The following is a 9,296-nucleotide window of genomic DNA, read 5'->3' on the forward strand; positions in this document are numbered from 1 at the left end:
ACATCAGAAGACTCGTACGTACTCCAGGAAGACCTGCAGAGGATTAATGAATGGTGCAACAGCTGGCAGCTTTCCCTAAACGTAGATAAATGTAATATAATGCGCATACATAGGGGCAGAAATCCATTCCAGTACGATTATGCCATAGGTGGTAAATCATTGGAAGCGGTAACGACCGTAAAATACTTAGGAGTTACTATCCGGAGCGATCTGAAGTGGAATGATCACATAAAACAAATAGTGGGAAAAGCAGGCGCCAGGTTGAGATTCATAGGAAGAATTCTAAGAAAATGTGACTCATCGACGAAAGAAGTAGCTTACAAAACGCTTGTTCGTCCGATTCTTGAGTATTGCTCATCAGTATGGGACCCTTACCAGGTTGGATTAATAGAAGAGATAGACATGATCCAGCGAAAAGCAGCGCGATTCGTCATGGGGACATTTAGTCAGCGCGAGAGCGTTACGGAGATGCTGAACAAGCTCCAGTGGCGGACACTTCAAGAAAGGCGTTACGCAATACGGAGAGGTTTATTATCGAAATTACGAGAGAGCACATTCCGGGAAGAGATGGGCAATATATTACTATCGCCCACATATATCTCGCGTAATGATCACAACGAAAAGATCCGAGAAATTAGAGCAAATACGGAGACTTACAAGCAGTCGTTCTTCCCACGCACAATTCGTGAATGGAACAGGGAAGGGGGGATCAGATAGTGGTACAATAAGTACCCTCCGCCACACACCGTAAGGTGGCTCGCGGAGTATAGATGTAGATGTAGATGTAGATGTAGAAGGAAACTGGAAGCAACCATTGTAAACCGGAATAAAATAGTTGATGGTAACAAAGTGAACCGGCTAGACATTCAGTGGCTGAAGTGTGCATATTCACTAAAATACAAAAACAGCCTTGACCCTGACACCAAGAAATTAATTTGGCAGAAAAAGGTAAAGGAAGACCAGCATGTCAGCTATCAGAACAAGACAGTCTCTACAGGCAGTGACATGCAGTTACAGATTCAAATAAGGAGAAGGATATGGTGGGTTTTCTATCTTTTATTACTCCCATTCTGCATCATTATTGCAAATGCATTTCTTGCACTGCAAGCATACATCAAAACTGGTTTGCTGAAAATGATGCCATGTCTGAAGATAATGATGAATTGTTCCATATCTGAATACTTGGTAAATGTAATCAGTACAAGAATGAATGAGGTATTCTAGTTGCAGGGAGCAGACTATCTGCATCTGAATGGTGTGTGCAGGGTGGTGGTAAGTACAAGTGAAGTACAGTTGACTGTTTCAAAATAAATTAATTTATGTTTGTGCAGTTTATGCTGACTTTTTTATTCGCATATATCTTTATACTGAGATATCTCTGAAACACTTACACTGGACTTGCACCACTTGTGTTCTGAATGCCTCATATGTTATGCCACAGGGGTACAGAATCTGATATATCCCAGCCTTCTGCAAAATAAGATCATCTTTGACCCTCCTCAATAATGCCTGCATTTTATTGGGTAAGCAAAAGACATTTCTTACTAGGATCTTTTTCAGTGTGTGTGCGGCTTTTCCTGATAGAGCATCTGTGTACAGTATAAAGGCTGTGGCTACCTCTTCCTCCATGATCTCTTCCATCTTCACAGGTTGCACAGTAGTGGTGGGGCAAAGGGCATGCTTAATCTGCCATTCCGAGTAACCATTTTTTTTTTTTTTACACAGTTCTGAGGTGTTCTAGTTCCAGGGGCAGACGTATCTGAATGGTGTGTGCAGGGTGGTGGAAACTGTCTGCAAAGCAAATACAGATCAGTGTGTGTTTTCTTTTGGTACACTCCATGGCCAGGGTGTCATCAGCTCTTTACTTCACCATGACATCTAGGAGTGGTAGTTTTCCTTCTTCTTTGGTCTCCATAGTGAATTTGATGTTGAGATGTATGGAGTTCAGATGTGCAAGGAAGTCAAGGAATTTGTCCCTTCCATGGGGTCAGATGATGTATGTATCATCCACATATAGGAAAAAGCAAGAGGGTTTCAATTTGGGTGACTTGGGGGCTTCCATCTGGAAGTGCTCCCCATACAAATTCATAACCATTCCCAAGAGTGGGCTGCCAATTGTCCATTAAACAGAAAATACGTGGAGGTTGGATGTGCCTGAAAAGGTTGGTGGTGGTCTTATCAAATGCTGAACAGATGACACTGGAATGGGTATCACAAATATAAGTGCAGATGCAGAGTGTCTGACCTAGAAACTAGAGCACATGAGAACTGTGTTCCAAAAAAATGATTAATCAGAATGGCACATTAAGTGTGTGCTCTTCACCCCACCAGTACTGTACAACCTGTGGAGATGGAGGAAGTCATGGTTGAAAAGCCAGGCACACATTGTGAAAAGTCACGCATATACTGAAAAAGCACTGAGTAAGAACTGTTTTTTGCCCACTAAATAAAATGGAGGTGTTATTGGGGAGCATCAAAATTCACCTCAATTTGCAGAAGGCCGGAGTATATCAGATTCCATGCCAATGTGGCAAGATTTATATTGGACAAACAGTGCGCACATCGAATATCGATACCAAGAACAGAGGCACACTTGACTAATGTATCCCAACAAGTCAGCTATCACAGAGCGCTGTTTATCAGAGAATAATGTGATGGAATTCAAATGCACCAGGGTTTTAGCATAGATGTTTAAATACTGTGACAGTGGCATTACAGAAGCCAACAAAATTCATGGCAGGGACAACTGTAGCAACTGGGACTGCTGATGTGTCTCAGCAATGCTTGGGAACTAGCACTGACTCTAATTAAGAAGACACTCAGAAAACACAACAATCTGGCTGCTAGGGCGGGCAGAGCAACTACAACATTGCTATGACAGATGCCTATGCAGTTGCCTCCACGCCATCGATGCACTCCCTTGGGCACGGACCACATCAGAGTGAACGGATACTGGAGGGGGGGGATATAAATTGGCCATGCACCCCCAGCAGCTCAGTTCATCAGCACCATGACAACGGTGACATATTTGATCACTGAACAATTGTGGCCATTGTAGACTATGAACTGGGAGTGTATCCATGGGTTGTTTGCTCAACAAATAAGCTGGGAGAAACTGAAGAATCACAGTTGACACATTTGACTGATAATTTGTGAAGTTTTGTGTAGTTATGTAATTAATTATAGTAACCAGTGAAACTAATAATGTCTGATGTGTGATCTGAGGTTTTCCCGGTGTACAGAAATCTTGAATATTTCTTGGGTATTCAGCCGGGTAGCATCGTCCAAAAGGCGCGATATTTTGGCAAGCTGACTTCTTGCCATCTTCAGGTGTTCTTGGTGTCTGAGAACACCTGAAGATGGCAAGAATGCCCGAAGATGGCAAGAAGTCGGCTTGCCGAAATATCACGCCTTTTGGACGATGCCACCCAGCTGAATACCCGAGAAATTTTCAATAATAATGTCTGATAAAATAGTTACATATGAAGCATTACATTGTGTGCATAATGAAAATATACAGATCAGAAACTGGTATGGTGTTCTACGTGATGTTAAGTTGTTATGTGACTGTGGGCAAATGTTGAATCCCAGTATTAATGAAATACTTTGTAATTTTCCAGAATGTGAAAACAAATATAACTCAGATAAAAAAGATTAAAAGCTCAGATTAAAAAGTTTAGAATTGTAAAAAAAGCTATGATACAGACAAATTTGGGAGAGACTGTTAAAATAATTACTACGCCAAGCCTGTCACATTATCACCACTTTGTAATAAAATTAATTAAAAATTAATATATACCAAAGAAATAATGATATACAATGTTAAAGACTTCTAAATGTTATCACAGTTGTGACTTTATTGCTCAGCATTATTTTAATTTGGTTTGACTCAGTTTACCACTTTTTTAAAATTGTTGGATGGAGTCATGAAATAAACAATGAATGTGAAGAAAATGTGTCTGATTTAATAATATTAAAACCTGAGGACCATTCAACATGATTTATACTTTACAGAAGATAAGTACCATACTGAAACTAAATTTACAACAATCTATGTAGTAAAATGATGTTCATTCACAACTTCATATGTAGAATTTTCTCCGAAAATTATTTCGAGCAGTTAGTCCACAAACCCACGCGAATTGTAAATGGTTGCGAAAACACACTTGACCTCTTAGCCACAATCAATCCATAGCTAATAGAGAGCATCATGACTGATACAGGGATTAGTGATCACAAGGTCGTTGTAGCTAGGCTCAATACTGTTTCTTCCAAATTCACCAGAAACAAACGCAAAATAATTTTATTTAAAAAAGCAGATCAAGTGTCACTAGAAGCCTTCCTAAGAGACAATCTCCATTCCTTCCAAACTGACTATGCAAATGTAGACGAGATGTGGCTCAAAGTCAAAGATATAGTAGCAACAGCAATTGAGAGATTCATACCTCACAAATTGGTAAGAGATGGAACTGATCCCCCATGGTACACAAAACAGGTCCAAACACTGTTGCAGAGGCAACGGAAAAAGCATGCGAAATTCAGAAGAACACGAAATCCCAAAGATTGGCTAAAATTTACAGACGTGCGTAATTTGGCACGGACTTCAATGCGAGATGCCTTTAATAGGTTCCACAACAAAACATTGTGTTGAAATTTGGTAGAAAATCCAAGGAAAGTCTGGTCGTATGTAAAGTACACAAGTGGCAAGACGCAGTCAATACCTTCACTGCGCAGTGCCGATGGTACTGTTACTGACGACTGTGCCACTAAAGAGGAGTTATTAAACGCAGTTTTCCGAAATTCCTTCATCAGGGAAGACGAATGGAATATTCCAGAATTTGAGACACGAACAGCTGCTAGCATGAGTTTCTTAGAAGTAGATACCTTAGGGGTTGCGAAGCAACTCAAATCGCTTGATACGGGCAAGTCTTCAGGTACAGATTGTATACCGATTAGGTTCCTTTCAGATTACGCTGATATAATAGCTCCCTACTTAGCAATAATATACAACCGCTTGCTCACCGATAGATCTGTACCTACAGATTGGAAAATTGCATAGGTCGCACCGGTGTTTAAGAAGGGTAGTAAGAGTAATCCATCGAACTACAGACCTATATCATTGACGTTGGTTTGCAGTAGGGGTTTGAAGCATATACTGTATTCAAACATTATGAACCACCTTGAAGGGAACAATCTATTGATACGTAATCAGCATTGTTTCAGAAAACATCGTCCTTGTACAACGCAGCTAGCTCTTTATTCGCACGAAGTAATGGCCGCTATCGACATGGGATCTCAAGTTCATTCCGTATTTCTAGATTTCCGGAAAGCTTTTGACACCGTTCCTCACAAGCGACTTCTAATCAAGCTGCGGGCATATGGGGTATTGTCTCAGTTGTGCGACTGGATTCGTGATTTCCTGTCAGGAAGGTCGCAGTTCGTAGTAATAGACGGCAAATCATCGAGTAAAACTGAAGTGATATCAGGTGTCCCCCAGGGAAGTGTCCTGGGACCTCTGCTGTTCCTGATCTATATAAATGACCTGGGTGACAATCTGAGCAGTTCTCTTAGGTTGTTCGCAGATGATGCTGTAATTTACCATCTAGTAAGGTCATCCGAAGACCAGTATCATTTGCAAAGCGATTTAGAAAAGATTGCTGTATGGTGTGACAGGTGGCAGTTGACGCTAAATAACGAAAAGTGTCAGATGATCCACATGAGTTCCAAAAGAAATCCGTTGGAATTCGATTACTCAATAAATAGTACAATTCTCAAGGCTGTCAATTCAACTAAGTACCTGGGTGTTAAAATTACGAACATCTTCAGTTGGCAAGACCACATAGATAATATTGTGGGGAAGGCGAGCCAAAGGTTGCGTTTCATTGGCAGGACACTTAGAAGCTGCAACAAGTCCACTAAAGAGGCAGCTTACACTACACTCGTTCGTCCTCTGTTAGAATATTGCTGCGCGGTGTGGGATGCTTACCAGGTGGGACTGACAGAGGACATCGAAAGGGTGCAAAAAAGGGCAGCTCGTTTTGTATTATCGTGTAATAGGGGAGAGAGTGTGGCAGATATGATACGCCAGTTGGGATGGAAGTCAATAAAGCAAAGACGTTTTTCGTCGTGGTGATATCTATTTACGAAATTTCAGTCACCAACTTTCTCTTCCGAATGCGAAAATATTTTGTTGAGTCCAACCTACATAGGTAGGAATGATCATCAAAATAAAATAAGAGAAATCAGAGCTCGAACAGAAAGGTTTAGGAGTTCGTTTTTCCCGCGCGCTGTTCAGGAGTGGAATGGTAGAGAGATAGTATGATTGTGGTTTGATGAACCCTCTGCCAAGCACTTAAATGTGAATTGCAGAGTAATCATGTAGATGTAGATGTAGAATCACTAACTTTTGGCAGTTGCAGTAAAACAAAAGCAACAATCAAAACAAGATAAAAATGTTTTTATTAAATATTACATATTTTTTTGGTGGGATAGAACATTAAGGGAGTAGTATTTCAAGATTTATCAGAGGAGCGATGGCCTTTTTTCAGTATGGCAGGTGCAGGTGAAGCAGAGAATTACTCTGAAGATTAATGGTTGCTCTTAATTGAGGACAGATGAAAAGTGACATAGTGAACAGGTGACATCTGGCCTCTGAGAAATTGTGTAGGAAGTAAGAAAGTTTAGGGCTTGATGTCCCATCAATATTGAGGTCATTACAGATGGAGCACAAGCTTGTATTTATTCAAGGATGGGGAAGAAACTCTTTCAAAGGAACAATCATGGCATTTGCCTGGAGCGATTTAGGGATATCATAGAAAACCAAAATCAATATTGTCAGACACGGATTTGAACCATTGTCCCCCCTCATGCAAGTCCAGTGCATTAACCACAGAGCCACCTTGCTTGGTCTGAGAAATAGTAAAGTTAATGTAGGTGCTGAAGACTGAGAAAACACTTTCATTAAATAACTGTGGCACATAACCTGATAACACAAAATTACAGAAATGAAGATGGAGCACTTCGTCTTCAGGCCACAAGTGGCCCATCGGAACCATCTGACTGCCGTGTCATCCTCAGGTGAGGATGCGGATAGGAGGGGCGTGTGGTCAGCACACCGCTCTCCCAGTCGTTATGATGGTTTTCTTTGACCGGAGCTGCTACTATTCGGTCGAGTAGCTCCTCAGTTGGCATCACGAGGCTGAGTGCTCCCCGAAAAATGGCAACAGCGCATGGCGGCCTGGATGGTCACCCATCCAAGTGCGTGCCACGCCCGACAGCGCTTAACTTCGGTGATCTCACGGGAACCGGTGTATCCACTGCGGCAAGGCCGTTGCCAGAAATGAAGATGGAATCTTGTCAAAAAGTGCAATGTAAAACATGGTATTAACAACAATTGAGACATATTTAAAACATAATAAAACAATTAAAAATCAAATACATATCTGGTTTCCATTGTGTTACATCATATCTCACAAAGAAGTGCAATGACATTCTCCTAAAACCCTTAACATATCTACTGAATGCTACAGTAGAAGAAGGTTTATTTCTAGATTCATTGAAAGTAAGTGAAGTAAAACCAGCACCTAAGTGATGAAAGAGAGGTGAATTAAAAAACTAAAGGCCCATATAATTTATTTACACTTTTTCAAAGAATTACTAAGCTACAAATATTTATTTGTAAGCTTGCTAATAAAATTTAAAATACTACACTCAGTGCTATATCTTTTCAAGAAACAGATATAAAAAAGAAAGGAAACAAAGGATTTTGTTGCTCATTTTGTAAGCTACCTTGTCAGACAACGAAAGGTTCATGGGAATATTTTATGGATGTTCCAAATTCACCCCAGAAAAATTGAGGCATGTCAGTATGGGATGTGAGGGAAATTCTATGATATTGTGAAATCTTACATGACAAATAGTAAATGGTAGACAGAGTTCTGATTTACTTGTGCATGAAATGCAGTCGATTACAGATCTACTTAGAGTGTTAAACACAGTTTGCCATAATGTTCTGTAGTCAAGCTAACAGTATTTATTCCTTAGGTTAATGATTTTTCACTAATGTTAATCCAAACCACACAATGTATACTGATGATACTACAGTTATCTGCTTAGATCAGACAAATACTTGAGCTTGAAATTAGAACACACAGGAATTTTGAAAATGAAAGTAATTAGCTACTTTAAAATAGCAATATCAGAGAAGGAAATTTGCTACTCATCATATAGCGGAGATGCTGAGTCACGATAAGCACAACAAAAAGATTCACATAATGATAGCTTTAGGCCATTAAGGCCTTTGTCATCAGTAGACATACATACATACATACACATACATGCACACACACAACTTGTACACACGTCTGCAGTCTCAGAGAACTGAAGCCACACTGTGAGCAGCAGCACCAGTGCATGATGGGAGCGGTGACTGGATGGTGGTAAGGAGGAGGTTGGGGTGGGAAGGGGGAGGGATAGTGTGGTGGGAGTGGCAAACAGTGAAGTGTTTCAGTTTAGATCGAGGGCAGGAGAGAAGGTGCAGAGGGGGGAGGGGGTAAGTAGCAAAAAGGAGAGAAATAAAAAGAAATTAAAATACAGGGTGTGGCGGTGAAATGACAGCTGTGTAGTGCTGGAATGGGAACAGGGAGGGGCCTCGATGGGTGAGGACGGTGACTAACGAATGTTGAGGCCAGGAGGGTTACGGGAACGTAGGATGTATTGCAGGGAAGGTTCCCACCTGCGCGATTCAGAAATGTTGCTGTAGGTGGGAAGGGTCCATATGGCACAGGCTGTGAAGCAGTCATTGAGAAGAGGAATATCATGTTTGGCAGCGTGTTCAGCAGCAGGGTGGTCCACTTGTTTTTTGGCCACAGTCTCTCTGTGGTCATTCATGCGGACAGACAGCTTGTTGCTTGTCATGCCTACATAGCATGCAGCACAGTGGTTGCAGCTTAGCTTGTAAATCACATGACTGGTTTCACAGGTAGCACTGCCCTTGATGGGATAGGTGATGTTAGTGACCGGACTGGAGTAGGTGGTGGTAGGAGGATGTATGGGACAGGTCTTGCATCTAGGTCTATTACAGGGGTAGGAGCCATGAGGTAAGGGATTGGGAGCAGGGGTTGTGTAAAGATGGATGAGTATATTGTGAAGGTTCGGTGGATAGCAGAATACCACTGTGGGAGGGGTAGGAAGGATAGTGGGCAGGACATTTCTCATTTCAGGGCACGATGAGAGGTAATCGAAACCCTGGCAGAGAATGTAATTCAGTTGCTTCAGTCCCGGATGGTACTGAGCTA

At 41.3% G+C, this 9,296-nt stretch overlaps 1 pseudogene; it reads right to left on the reverse strand.

Moving 5' to 3' along the window:
- Window positions 1-7,217: 7,217 nt before the first annotated feature.
- LOC126254017 (5S ribosomal RNA) lies at window positions 7,218-7,335 on the reverse strand (annotated as a pseudogene).
- Between the last annotated feature and the right edge of the window lie 1,961 nt (window positions 7,336-9,296).

Source organism: Schistocerca nitens, chromosome 4, assembly GCF_023898315.1.
Source record: "Schistocerca nitens isolate TAMUIC-IGC-003100 chromosome 4, iqSchNite1.1, whole genome shotgun sequence".
NCBI classification, from domain to species: domain Eukaryota; kingdom Metazoa; phylum Arthropoda; class Insecta; order Orthoptera; family Acrididae; genus Schistocerca; species Schistocerca nitens.